Source organism: Lagopus muta, chromosome Z (genome assembly GCF_023343835.1).
Source record: "Lagopus muta isolate bLagMut1 chromosome Z, bLagMut1 primary, whole genome shotgun sequence".
NCBI classification, from domain to species: domain Eukaryota; kingdom Metazoa; phylum Chordata; class Aves; order Galliformes; family Phasianidae; genus Lagopus; species Lagopus muta.
The window spans coordinates 27,374,782-27,389,972 of NC_064472.1; the positions used below are offsets into that span (position 1 = coordinate 27,374,782).

The 15,191-nt window shown below is 36.0% G+C and overlaps 1 protein-coding gene across 8 annotated transcripts in view; it reads right to left on the reverse strand.

Moving 5' to 3' along the window:
- The window catches only part of GLIS3 (GLIS family zinc finger 3), a 158,050-nt gene that overhangs the window by 44,838 nt on the left and 98,021 nt on the right, over positions 1-15,191 (reverse strand). The gene's annotated exons all lie outside the window — the stretch shown is intronic.

Consider the following 15,191-nt stretch of genomic DNA (forward strand, 5'->3'; position numbering starts at 1 on the left):
TTGAAGTTTTTGGATGCCTGTAAGAATAGTAATTCATTAACGCAAAATTTCTCCTGTTCCTTTTACTCATACTTGAAAAGAAACAGGCTATTTTTCACTTATTCTTTTCTAGAATAATGTATACATACCTTTTATTATGCTTTATTCAGTGCATGTATGTTTTCAAAAGCATAGGTAGAAAAAGACTGCCCTAATTCTGATCACAATTGCCATTACTGTTAATTACTGTTAATAATTTGTAAGACCCTCAAAAAAAGTCAATAAAACCCAAGATATATATTAATACTTTTATTTTGGGAAAAATACTCTTAGAAAATATTCTAAAATCAGTACAAAAGAAACTACATAGCCATACTTTACAACTGCCAGTTAATCCATGGCTCACCCACATCTGCCCATGACTAATTGCACATAACCATATAGATGTATTTTCTTTTAAAAAAATGCAGTTTTGGGGTTTTTTCTTTTAGCTCTGATAATTACTCTGGTCCCCTTTCAACTACCTCTGATTAACACTGGATATGAAGTAGAGAATCGGTATTTCAGTAAAGATACTTTTTCCAGTGCTAGACATTCAGGTAAGATCACTTTTCTACATCTAACCCTCTTTTTTCTCACTTTTTCAGTCATTAGATTTTAGAGAGGGTTTTCATTACAGTTGGTAATATTAAATTCCTAATCAGACACACTGTCAGCCAGGCTGAATTTTATATTGTGTAAATATAAGTTTCATGTTTTGTTCCTGCTTGTATTGCTTTTCATTTGTCTGTTTTACAGTACACCTTTTGTATTGCAATCGTTCCGCAAAGTCCACCATGTCATCATGCTAGTTTTCTGCACTGTCCTTCTTCCATTCCAGACTGCAGAAGCAAAAGCTTGATAATGCTTGCTCCCTCTAAGTGATGCAGGAGAAAAAACAGAAAGTGTCCTTGTAACAGAAATGCAACTCTGTAAATGTGAAGAACTACCGCCTGCTCCTTGTGGTTCACTGAGTCTTTGGGAACAGACTGAGAAAATCTAACGTACCTGAAAGTGCTGAAAGATGCAAATGGTATGAGACTGCCTGCTTGAAGACAGTACAGAATGTTGTCTTGGCCTTGTGCAGATATTCTGGTTTCACTTGGATCCCATTTGCAACAGCAAGTGTTTGAGTCTGGTTTGACTAGCTGCTTGACTTACTTTCTAGAGTAATATTAATGAGCTGACCATATTCATGGCAAACAAAAAATTTAAATCCTAATCTTTGGAGAAAGTGATCTGAATGAAATGAATAAGCCCTTTCTGAATGCTGTCATATGAGGATACGTGCATGCAAATGGAGAGAATTGCATCCCTGAAAACTACAGAGGAACAAGTAATCTGCAACACAAGACCAGAAAACAAATCTTTGAATTGCTCCATAATCTTGCAGAGCTTTAAAATTACTTATCAGCAGAAAAAGGAAAAAATGAATTACTAATGTTTTATGTAAATTTTTCAATTAATTTTGAATATTTTGATAAGCTAACCTGGAAGGTTCTGTGTCAGCACCAAGGCAGATGGTCTGACAAGGACAAAGTATCTTTCCCCAGATTTGTGTTCATCACAAGATCAAATGTAGAAGCTGTTCTTTATATGGCTTCCAAACAAGAACAATGCATTTCAAACATTAATAATAGTCTTTTAAAAAGCATTTCCCTTCCTCAACAGCATTAGCAGGGTGCTACTTTACAAGAGATGTGAGGGCTTTTAAAAAATTGAGAGTAAGACCTCACATAAAAACCTTTTAAATAGCTTTTTATTCACCAAGACTCTCCTGACCGGCAATCTTGTGAATGACACATAATTAGTGTCAGACTTCATTCAAAATGATGACATCAGGTGCTCACCAACAAGGACATTGAAGGCTGCAGCTGAGATTTAAAAAGCTCAGGTTCATTTCATGCTTTCAACCCTTACGGTAGTTAAATGGGGAAGAACACTGCATCCAGAGTAGCACTACATTATAATGCAACCATTTCTATCTGAATGGAGTACATTTTGTGACATGGTGATTACCTAGCTGCATGTCCAAGTCTGTATTTTACTCGAGACATGTGAAGGCTGGGATTAATTTCTACTTTAACAGTTAACACTATGAAATGACAGCGTCTTGGAAATTTTTGTTCCAGTAAACAATGACAGACTATGTTTATATGTATTGCATAGATTATAAACACTATTATAGCTTATTGCATAGTAAGTTGATGCTTGTTTGCCGAGCTAGTCAATTAGTATTTGGTCCAAAGCTTGCTGAAGTCAGTTGGTTCCACTGCAGGTATTCTCTTTAGGTATTTCAGGCAAATTCCACTACAGTTTTAAGATCTTGCATGTTGTAAGCATAACTGTAAACAAAAATACAATTTCAGACCATGAGTAAGCCTGAAGTGTATTGTTTTTTTATCTTTGTGCTTACTGTAAGCTAAAAGGCTTACTATACTTAATACGATTACAAGGAAGTGTGTATTCTATATATTGCTCATATGTAAAGAGATTCTGTCTAAGGAACAGATCTTTTTTGAGTGTGTATGTGTGAATAGGCAAGTAATAAACTGTATCTTCATCTGATTTCTGTTTTCTCATACATCTGTCGAGTTAGGTATATTTTAAGGAAGAAAAGCTACATACTGCAGCTGTAAGTGAAAAATGCAATTAAATAAATAGAAAAAAAGAAGTAAACAAAAAGGAGTAACAATAAAAACCAATTTAAATATGCTTTTCAGGGAGGTCACTATTCACGGAGAACACCAGCATGTCAGTTCTGACGGGACAGAACTAGTGGATTAAAGATGTCACCAAACTTCAGTAAAGGTGGAAGAGGCAAACATGTAGCCCAGAGACAATACTCTCTTCTCAGAGAGCTCTCATTACAGATTGCTCTTTATGTGTTCTTGATCAATGTAGCATGCCAAATATTTCAGAGATCTTCACTCTTCAACTTAAATGAAGCAATGAACACTGAATATTCTTTATCCTCTGAAATAAAGGCGTCAGAGACTCATTTACCATGGAAATGTGTCTCTTTAGTATTTGCATTAGTTTTAGTGAACATGGACACTCCAGCATTAGAAGCTACTGTTACTGTACTCTACTGTTACTGTAGAGTAGGTAAATATTTTTATATGCCCCTTTAAAATGAACTATTACTGAACACATCAGTTGGTACAGACTCAAAAGCCACATGGAATAGAAAAAATTAGAAAAAGAACAAAAAATTTGGAAACTCTTCCACTGCTTTCTTTTGGAAGACAGCGATCCTGATGTTTTCTGGTCTTTCCACTTTCTTTCTCTTCTTCTCTATTCTTTTCTAAAATATCTTTTTTGATCTTCTAAAAACTGAGGTCACCATCTACACTCAAGGCTTTCTGAACACAAGGTTGATATCATGCGAAAACTGTTCACTATTCAAGTGGCAACTAAATTATACTTGTTCTACTTGCTAAACCTTGTAGAATTCATCTGGAGCTGAATGCTTCTTTCTGCAGGTTAACTCAAAAAAAAAAAACCAACAACCCCAAATATCCCTTCATCAAGCCACTAAAAAAAAAAAAAAAAGAAAAAAAAGAAAAAAAAAGGAAAAAAAGCCCTGCAAGTATTTTAAGAAACATATGCCAAAATAATAGATTTTCAGACGCAGAGTTGAGTGAATATAAATCACATTCTCATGGGGAAGACTTATCTAGGAGCATTTTGCTGTTGTGAATCTTACAAAGACCAACATTTTGATTTCTGTTTCACTAGAAGTAAAAAAGAAAGGAGTTAAAGATCAGGAATCCTTTGAAGCCATACCTAAGTGGAAAAGAAACAAGAGTCTAGGTGATATTTTTTCATCCAGTTCTCTGCCCAATTTCAGATTAGATTCACTCAATTTTAAATTAAAAAAAAAAAAAGTTAACAGAAACAGCCATGCATAGGAACAGGAATATTCCTTTCAGCTCTATCCTATCCCACTGTATCCCATCCCTTTGCATCCACAAATGCACAAACTGGCAACTAAAGCTTCAAACAAGCAAGCATGCAAACTGTCTTACAAATACCATCAAAGTGTTATTTTTACAGTTGTTTTAAAACATATAGCTCAGTTGCTATTATTTACTGATAGGAAAATGTTAAAGACAGGAAAGCAATAAGATTATCTTTGAGATACATGAGAATACTGGTAAATATGTAAGTGGTAAATATGTGGTACATAACTCACAGCTGACATTGTAAAAGCTCTTAGCACAGCTGTTTACATACCTATGAAAGGGGTTCCTTCTAGCCCAAACTACATGAGTAAAAGGCCAGATGCCAGTTGGCATTTAGTCTATTAGTAAATTCCACTATTTACAGAGCCCAAATGTATTTTCCTATGGATTTTTTCTAAATTTCAAAAAGCCATGTAGATCAGTGACAGAAGCAAAATAAGCACTGAGATGTCCATTTGACCTTTCACAGGTACAGCATTTGGCAATAGAAAAGACAGTAGAATACAGTAGAACATGTCTATAAACACAAGAAATTATGGACTTAAGAGAAGTTGACCTGGAAAGAAAAATGCTTGAATGACTCAGTTTTGACAAACTGACACTCATGTTAATTAAGGGTCCCGGTCAGAGAGTTTTTATTAAAGCAAAAGCATAAGGCATAATGTAATTGGTTGCTTGTTTATGTAAGGTGATGTTTCACTTAAAGTGCCTGAGATAGAAAGCATAATGAGACACCTCAAAGAGAAAGAAATACAACTGGCCAAGCCTTGACTTGAATTTAAAGGTTCAAGGGTAGTTTGAAAAATACACTAAATAACATCTTGAAAAAGGCAAAACTCTTAAGTTTAAGCTCTGTCTTATAGAGATGTATGGCAACTTAATTTTTCATTTCAAGAACCAAGAAAAATTATTATGCAAAAACAATACAATTTTTCACGAATTTCATATGTTGGAATTCATTCAACACTCTTCTGTGGGAGGTAATATATTTTGAACTTCTTTTCAGATATTAGAATAGAAGTTCAAGCTGCTTGATCTATGTAGTTTTCATTACAATAAGTTCATAATGGCAAAAGGACAGAAGCAAGAAACATTCATGAAAGCAGGAAAACATTATTGAGTAATAACTGTAAATATTTTTGAAGTTAGTTTTACTTATTTCTTTACAAGTAATTTACAAAAGCACATCTGTGAAACAATTGATCTCAATTGATCTCAAAAACAATTTGGAAAAAAAAAAAAAGCAAAACAGGAAGGCAAAACTAAGGATTTTTTTTTATGTTTAACTCTGTATTCTGACAAAAAGAGTATGTTTTCATTAATAATTTAAGGAAATGCATTATCATAGCATTGAACCCAAGGAAGAGAATTCCCAATCTTCTTCAGCTCGTTTCTTTAGACCTATGAGAGAAAACCTAACAACATCCTTTACACTGGATGCAAGTCCTCTGTTTTTGTTAGAGGAATTTCTTCTTTTTGTCAGCTGACTTATGTAGGTATTTTATCAGGAAACAAATATTTATCAGGAATACAGGAAACTATCAGGAAAAGGAACTGAGCTGCAGTCTCAGCCACATAGTATTAAGGAAAAGTATCACTATGCAGGTACAACATTTCATTACATACAAGACAGTACCCTTGCATTACTAAAGCTGGGGTCTTGAGGGAAAAAGTTCTCCTTCAAACTATTTGTTCATACACACACACAGAAAAATAAACAAATTAGATCCAAAAAGATTGATTGCTGAATAAAACGGAAGACATTACACCGATATTCTCAAAACCACTTCCTTTAGATTGAGAATATATCCAAACTACAGCACAGTAATCTCAGGTTTAATCAAATGAAAGGTACAGTTTGCTTTTTTCTTTCAAGACACTTAGCATTTTCCTTTTAATAACATTTTAAATGTCACAGTATCAGTGAAACCCTCCAATATATTTTATTATTTTTCCCATTGCTTTTTTTCTGAATTCGGAAGAGAAAATTTGCTGCCTGTGACAGGAATCTTTTTATTGCTGTCAGAGACCTCTTAACTGCATTTCCTAATACATAAATAAAGTATTCACCAAAAATACAGGCTCATAAACAGCAGCAACATTTCTCACTGACTCCAAAATGGGATATCACAGTGTCAGATTTTAAAGCAGATTAATTGATGCTCAATTGAAAAGTGTTTAGATTAATATATGCACGGCTACTGAAAAATTACAAAACAGAAAATTCAGTGTAAGTTGCTATTCAGCAAAAATGCAAGCAACTGATAATAAATTAAACAAAAGGTCTTAACCTTATATACGAGCATATTACTGTCAGCCCACAGTTCAGTCATACTAACCAGGCCTCAATTCTGCATGCTTCGAATATGCATCATTTTCACCCAAGTCAGTGGGCATTTGGGATATGAAAGGAATGAAGAATTAGTTTTCTAATCCTTAGGCCACAATCCATGATAATTATAGTGCCTCAACAAAGTATTGCTAGCTGAATAGCTTCGCAGCACCTTTCAGGGCATTAACAGTGGGATTGTGCAGATTTACTCTAAGTATCATGTAAAATCATAGCTTTCTCCTTTGCTGAGCAGAGGTGAAAAAGAGCATTTACTCAGCTCTCTTTTCATGGCAAAGCAAAGGAGAATATTCACCTCATGTTTTGAGAGAGAGATACAAGAAAAGACTGATGGAATACAAGACAAAACTGCCTGCATTGTAATCAGTGGGAGTCCATCACAATTACAAACAGGCAGAGGATGTTTCTTTTCTACTCAAAAAGTAATCCGTATGCAAATTTCCAACATAAAAAATGCAATCCCTGCTCAGTAAATGTTTTCTATTCTTGGCTGCTTAGCACCCTCAGCTTTTTCCAATTAGGCCCTATTTTTTTTGTCAAAAAAAAAAAAAAAAAAAAAAAAGGAAGAAAAAAGAAAGACAAAAAAAGAAAGAAGTTCTAAAGAAAGGATTAAGCTCTGTATCTTATAAAGGAGAAAGAACATAAATTAGGAATTCTTTCTGGATCTGGACTGTGCATTCTTTAATCTTCCACCCTGCTGGGAAGTTTAATAAGAATAAGGACAGAAAGAAGCTTTTTTGCTTCCTTTGATTTGTTCAGTTGAAAACATGCTTTTGACTATCTGGAACTAAATCCCAAAATTCATGACAACTCAGACAATACTCCCACATGTTATAAGCCAAAGAGTTAAAAACAGAGCTGGGAAAGCTTACAGAGACCCACCTGGTGAGCAAGCTCTCCAGATTCAGGAGGGCAAGATACAGGGCCATACAGATGTCAGTAAGTCGGCCAAGACTGTGAGAAGATGGTGACAATAATTTAGGTGATGGCAATGCAGTTCAGTACTGTGGTGTGGCCTCAGAAGGGAAATAAGTTTTAAAATGACAAATAGGTCTGATTAATTGGAAAAATTAATTTGGAGAAGAGAGAAGGGAAAGAGAGAGTAAAATCTTCTCTTGGCTGGCACTGAACTCTTTTATTTATTTATGTCTAATAGAGTATAATTAAAGGATGGCAGAAGAATAAACAGTGAAAACTGAAAATATGAATTTAAAAAATATCTACACTAAGAAAGAGAAGGCAAAACTACCTTTGTGGGTATGCTGCAGGTTACTATGTTCAATCACTGAGCAAATCTGAGCTTCTGAGCTTCTCTGCTTATTTTGAGCTCTGAGGCTTTTAGTTTAGAGCTACTGCATCTAAATAAGATGAAACAGTTTCTTTCCTGACTGCTAAGCTGTATAATAGGAATGTGCCTGAGTTACATGAAAGGAGCATTTTCTGGTGTGAGTAATGAGATGGGTTGTTCACTCAGTTTCTCGCAGCACTGACAAATCTGTGTGCCATCTTGCAAATATGTAAATCAATTTTCCTAAGCCGAATACTTATATGATTTTGTTGGATGTTAGGAAATTGTGGTGAGGCACTGGAACAGGTGGCCCAGGAATGTGATGGAGTCACTGTTTCTGCAGGTGTTCAAGAATCATGGAGATATGTCAGTGAGGGGCATGGTTAATGGGCATGGTGGGGATGGGTTGGGATTGGACTTGACGATCTTAGAGGTCTTTTCCAACTTTAATGATTCTATGAGTTAGCAATTTATGAGGAAACCAATGGAAGAGAATAGATCAGAGGTTAAATACCACTTACCAAGAATGAGCTGAAGTCTAATGATTATGACTTGAATTGAAAGTGGAAATTAAGAAACTTTCTGAAATAAAAGAAAATAGTAAAAGGAGAAAACTAGAAGCAAAACTAAGCACCTTCCTTTTAGGATAAAGAACCGCCTTGCCTCTAAGTGCAAGTCAGTTTGTAACATATTCTGTAGTGATCCCACATCAGTGAAAAGGAAAATTCTGGAAGTTATTATCCTCTTTTCATGTATGTGCAAAGAACAAACAGATACTAATGGAAAAAAAAAAGAAAAAAAAAAAGAAAAAAAAAGAAAAAAAAAAAAAAAAGAGGGATTCAGTTCCTCCTATCTGTTCTCCACATTAACATCAGAAAAGACATATGAGGGAATCAGCACGGCCTTCCATTCAATGGCAGCAAAACTCACTTCCTAACTTAAGAACAGTTTGTTACTACATCATCATAAACAACTCAGTTTGTGTGCTTGAGACTTATCTCTTACAGTCATTCCTCACAGCTGATGGAAAATTTTGGTGTCACCAGAAATCACACTGCAAAGACAAACAGAGCTCTATTTTAGGCTAGGCCTGGTCAGAAAGGGGCTGTGAGGTCAGGTTAGGCCATGGTGACAACCAGGCCAAATGGTAGTAGTTGCACTCAGGGTGTCACCAGTAAGTTGGGACCAGTGTCTGGGTTAACACCACCATCAAAAATCTGATAGTACAAATATTACAGCTGGACATTAGATCAGACAAAGGCAGGACCAACCAAATCAACAAATGTGTCTGGATATCAGGAGAAGGATCAAGAGTTAATAGCAAAGGCTGACCATGCAGTACAGAATCCAAAGGACCACGGAAGGCATACATCAGGACAACACCCAGCAAAGCTGCTGGCACACCTGGCTGTAAACCTATGGTTAGGTCACATCCTTTTTTTACTACAGAGCTTAGCAGCAAAAGACAATGGCCACCAACGTCTGCTCTGACTCACCACCAGGATTGTTATTCTTCCTGCCACAAGGACTGTGCTAAAAGATTTAAGTTCCCCTTTCAAAAAAGGTAATAGAACATAAAATCCATGTGGATCCTCCTGAAAAGCTGCACTTCTTTAGGTCACAGATAGGAACATTTAATCCCATTTAAGCAAATAATCTTTGTGACAAAAGGGCTACGATAGGACCCTGAGAGATTAATGCCAAAAAGCTCCCTTGTGGTGAGGCAAAAAATCTCTGCAAAAAATTAATAGAGGAAAAGTTGATGACTATGTCAACAGAGATGGTTTAGAGGTGTGCTGAACACTGTTCCTTAGGCTCTAGAGAAGAGGCATGGCAGTGATGCAGAAACAGAATTATTAAGTTATTTGGGTATAAATATCCATCACTGTGTCATGCAATGCACTTCTTCCACTTGAATATATAAGTAGATAAATCTCTTACACATCTTACATGAGTGGTTCTCACTATGCAAGCAGGGTTTAAACTAGGTTAAATCAAATGATCAATGGTAAGAAAAACTACATAGAGAAATAAAGCAATAGGCACAGAGTGTTAGTGGAGTTGACACAAGCCTTGATGAATATATGAATTTTTAACATATCAAGCATCAAATTGCAATTTGGAGGAAAGCCTTGAAAGATCTACAAAATTTACAGGAGCAACATACTTTGGGGATGAAGTACAAGACTGAGATGAGAGAAGCCAGTCTGGAGCATATAAGGCAGGGTGGAAGAAAGAGGTGCATGAAGTAGGAACAGGAGATTGCTAGGCAGGGCATATGACTAAAATTAAGGAAGTATGCCCATTCCTCAAGGTAAGCGTATGTTCAGTGAGTGAATTACAAGACATTATTTTTGTGTTGTGTCTGACACTACAATTGGTTGTGAGACACCTACAGAGTATTTTAGATAATAACTGATTGATGATTGTACCAAATTTTTACTGCTCATGGGCGTCACCAGAAAGAACAAATCCTCAAGTATCTGCACTTTCAGATGCTCAAGCAGAGGATGAACTGTGCAAATTTATGATGGAAACAATGAGAAGCTTTGAATTTCACCAAAGCAGAATAAAGGATTACTTGGTAAGTAACTATCTTTAGAACATATCAACAGAACATGAAGGGGTTTCTTCCATTTCTCCTTAGTGGACATTGCACTCTTCCGAGTATGAATTCCCCCTTCGCAACTTAGCATTTACCTAATCCATTTTATATTGTTAAAATATTCAATAGTCCTTGAAATGAACTCTTTCCCAGTGAAATAATTTTGTGAAGAAGATGCAACAGATATTAGAGCTATTTTTGCACTGCTAGCTAAAAACATCGTGCTTTATTTTCTATTGTAATGGCCTATGCCACTGAAACAAAGTCAGATGATATAAATACAGATAATCACATGACACAGATGAACATCAGGTAAAGCTAATATGAGCTAGTAGAAACAGAAGACTAAATCTGATTTTAAATCTGGATTTATGTCCACCTTCTAATCAAGTGCAGTGCTCAAAGTTAATGTAGATGTGCACCACACAAACAGTTGAAAATATAGAATGCTACTCTACCATAATGTACCTATCTGCTTCAAAATAACTGTTTGCATTGTTATCATGGAACCATAGAATCACAGAATCACAAGGTTGGAAAGGAATTACAAGATCATCTAGTGCAATTGTCCTCCCATCACAGGGAATAGCTATAGCTACCACAGGCTACTAAACCATGCTTCATCCAGACACCTCTTGAACACTGCCAGGGACAGCGACTACAGCACCTCCCTGGGCAGGCCGTTCCAGTGCCTGACCACCCTCTGAGAGAAAAAGTTATGAAAGAGATGAGCATCTGGTTGCACAGATGTCCCAGTACAAGGTAAGATGTGTATTATACTTCAAGGTATACTGATAAATCCCACATGCATTTATTAGTCATAGGCTTGTAAGCAGGCATAATTATCTTCATGTAATATTATCTTCTCTGTTAAGAGTGAGATGGAAGGGAGTCCTATGGAGGTGGTGGAGTTGCCATCCCTGGAAGTGTTCAAGAAACATTTAGACGTTGTACCGAGGGGCAAGGTTTAGTGGGAAATACTAGTGATAGGTGGACGGTTCAACTGGATGATCTCAGAGGTCTTTTCCAACCTTGGTGATTCTATGATTCTCAAAATGAAGAACAAGCTAGCACTGTTCCATAGAGCTGTACAACTCTAACTAATGTCAAGGGGTGATCTTCTCAGGATAGATCCTGCTGTACTCAACATTACTGACTCTGGGGACATCAGTAGCACCATGAGAAACATCAGTGATGTTTAGTTGTATTTTGTCCTTTGCTTCCTATGAACCAATAAACTATTAAAATAGAGTGGTTTTTCTTTGAAGATCACTTAGGTTTCAGTCTTTAGAGCTGACTGAAGGAGCACTCAGTTGCAGTTCTCAGTGTAGCAGATTAGCAAGTATTATTTCCCATGAAAAACTGACCACTTGCAGAAAAAAGATTTCTTTCTTTCAAAGTTAGTCATAACAGGAATCAGAACCCAGAAAGAATAAGTATGATGTTAATGATAATATTGCTTGTTAAGAAGACTGTGATATAGATTCTATTTGGTCAGTATTTGCTCAGAAGAAAGCCCCACATCTAATCATCTTTGCTGTCTCCGCTAGTAGTGACCTTTTGTTGCTTCTTAACAACACATACGGTGCTTCCCAAACCATCATGTATTATGAGGAACTGAGGATGAGGGTACTTCTATAGTGATTACACTCTTTTATGAACACTACCAGACATTAAACACTCTCCACTAAGTGTATGACAACTGTTACTCTGTTACTCACCTGATCTTTATTACACGCTTTTTCCTGTCATCTGAAAATCTGTGAAAAACCTGAATAAGTCTTCTGCATTTAGTGAATTCAATATACATTCATGCACAGAGTTACCTGAAACATTACAAGCCACTGTTGTCCAAAGAGGTCCAAAGGCCTCTTATGAAGATTCCTCTTTAATTTCTGCTTCAATTTACAGTATGAACATTGCTTGAAAGGCTTAATTATTTTCTTCAGTGTCCTGATGTCCCACCAAACCAAACTGAATTGATGGAAATACAGTTCATACAGTGCTTTTGTATCAATACAGAAGCTGATGGTAACATTCCACCTCTTTTGCTGAATGGTGTAATTGGCCTTCCAGAGAGGATTTGGGATTTTAACACATTCCCTGTTTGGCTGAGCTAACCAATTATTCTGCAGTTGCTATCAAGGCTGCAGACTTCTCCTCATCAGGGTCATTAAGCTTGTCAAAACCAATTTGTCACCACAACTGCTGACCCTCATTGCCTCTGACAGCAGCACAAGTGTCAAACTAAACAGGCCCTTGCATTACAAGAAAGCAAATGAGTGATCAGAACCCACCAAGCGTCTTGACAGTATGCCTCAGTTATGCCTTCTGACCCCATGAAAGGTGAAAGCAATACTAGCTAAACAACATGGGGTCACAAAATGATACTGCTAATCATTTTGCAAAATAAGTTAAAAGAGCTTCAAATAACTAAAGTCAATGAAGACTTGAAGGATGTATGTGGCCTGTGATGATGGGAATACAATTTAGCACTGTTTTCTTTTTTTCTTTTTAATTAAAAAGAGATAATGAAAATCACTTCTTATGATATTAAATTCTACGAAGAAATTATCAGTAGATCTAGACTGCATTTCTTGGAAAGCTGCTCAGAAACAGTAGTCAGCACTGAAGCATTCTGAGCCCAATCCTGTAGATCAAGGCTACACATTCCTCTGCATAGTCTCAGCACCTAAGTGATATGCGAATCAGGCCTGTGTCAGGTTCTTCATCTGACATGATACCACCCACAAAGTATTTAGTATTCACCTGCAATAGGGTAAAATCTGTCTCTAAAGCACCTATGCAGACATAGAATTTGCATCACTGAAGGTATTAGTGATGCAAGGTGTCTCACAATTCTCTCATAATGCAGTAAATCCCTTCTAATTATATTTAGAACTTTATTATTATGACAACAAATTCTTCACAATCTAATTTTAAATCACCCTTCCACTGTTGCAAGTACATTCAGTTCAATAGGGTAACTTTCAGGTCATACTGATGCAGAGCTAGCGCCATGTCTTGCGTTGGCATAGGGAATTTTAAAGGAAAACAAAGTTGCAAAAATGGAAAGTTTTGCAGAGAACACTTTTTTCTCCGCACCTTCATGAACAATCAAGGCATCATCTGAAGGGCCATGGAAAGGCCTTTGTCTTAAATCATCTGACAGTTCCAACTTGTTGGAATTACCATGACTTGCAGCTCAACATATTAAACAATTTTTGCAGCACACTCACTCTTGAATGCTGCCTTACATTACAAGGAAATTTCTGCAAATAGAGGGAACAAGAGGTACATGGTATCTCTGCCCAAAAGCCTTCAAATGCCATCATTTTTTCTCCTTAATTTCGGTAAAGTGGAATTTTTCTAAGCTTTTGCATAGACACACAGACTCACTAAATCACAGGGGTTGAAAAGGACGTCTGAAAATCACCCTGTCTAAGATCCCTTCTAATGCACATTCCCTAGAGTTTAATCTTTGATCAAATCAGGCAGATGCAATGGACCTCAGCAAAGAGGATCCAATTTGAAGAGAAAATTTATTTATTTATTTATCTATGTGAATTACATGTATTTAAACAAGACTTATAGTTTATCATCAATACAGTGGCTCGAGCATTAGAGTTAAATTTAAGGAATGTGAGCTAAAGAAGGAAAAGAAGCAAAGAAGAAAGAAATAGAAGGTAGTGCTGCATAGAATCTCAGGATTTTGTGGAGTTCTAATGATATTACTCAGTATTCAAAGTCTGGTGATAATGACATTCTTTCGCCTCCTTTCAGCGAGATATACTGCTAAAATCCTGGTAAATTCAAAATTAAAGTTAACCCTTTATTTGAAACTAAGACTTGAATGTGAATCTTAAGTTGCTTTCTGGCCTTTATCATTCCTTCTCTGGGCACATAAGGAAGCAGCCACAATTAAGAAGAAAAAAATAAAGTTCAAAAAGCCACACTGTTACTTTGAGCTTGCTTTTAATTTACATTTGGGAAAGGGGCTTACAAAATGGCTATTCCATTCACTGGCAGTAAAAAAAAAATAATTGCAGTGTTGACTGTAGTATGAATAAGTGGGGAACAGCCGACTACTACAAATTGCCAAGCATCACGAACTTTAAAATCACTTTTAAAATCAAAGATTCTAAAACTATGCACATTCTCTGACTAGCATCTTTTGCTAAAAGTTTTTTTGTTAAAAATAGTCATGGTGAATCAACATTGATGGGGTAGATGGAAAGAAAGAGGAGAGAAAGAAATGAGTGTGGCAGTCTTCATATTCCCTAATATTAATCAGTTTTACAAGGAGACAGTCACTCATCATTTAGAACAGACTCAACCATTTCTTGTTATTTATCCATTTATTTCAGGGAGCAGAATTGACAATGAGAATTGCTATATACAGAGAAAGGGGATGGATTTTTTTTTCTTTTGATTTGTTTAATGGTTAGCGTCTGTAGGCAGATAGAAAAACCACTGCTCTTGCAATGTACAACAATATTTGTTAGAACTAATATGTTTGGATGGTTCCTGTGAATATCCAAAACCAATATTTCTAATTTATATGAAGCTTGAATTCTGAATTTTTTAGAAGTGCCAACTGGTAACCAAAAGCAGATGAAACAAAAATGCAAAAATGAGCTTCTCTGAAAACGTTGCAAGTCAGGAAAGCAGATACCTTAAGCTTCAGAAAGCATTATTTTTAAGGATTCACATAGAAATAAATACAAAAAGATAGCAATACATACTGTTCTTATTCTTTACAAAATAAAGACTATTCCCATTTTCCTACCATACTAATCTTGGCTTACTTTACTTCAACAACAGGTGTCAAGGTTTTAAAGCCACAAAAGAGAGAAAAGGATGTATATCATCATGCAAAATAAATAATATATGTATAAATCCCAAAACAAACAAAAAAACACATTTAGTTTCAATTAAGGTGATTACAGATGCACAATAGGC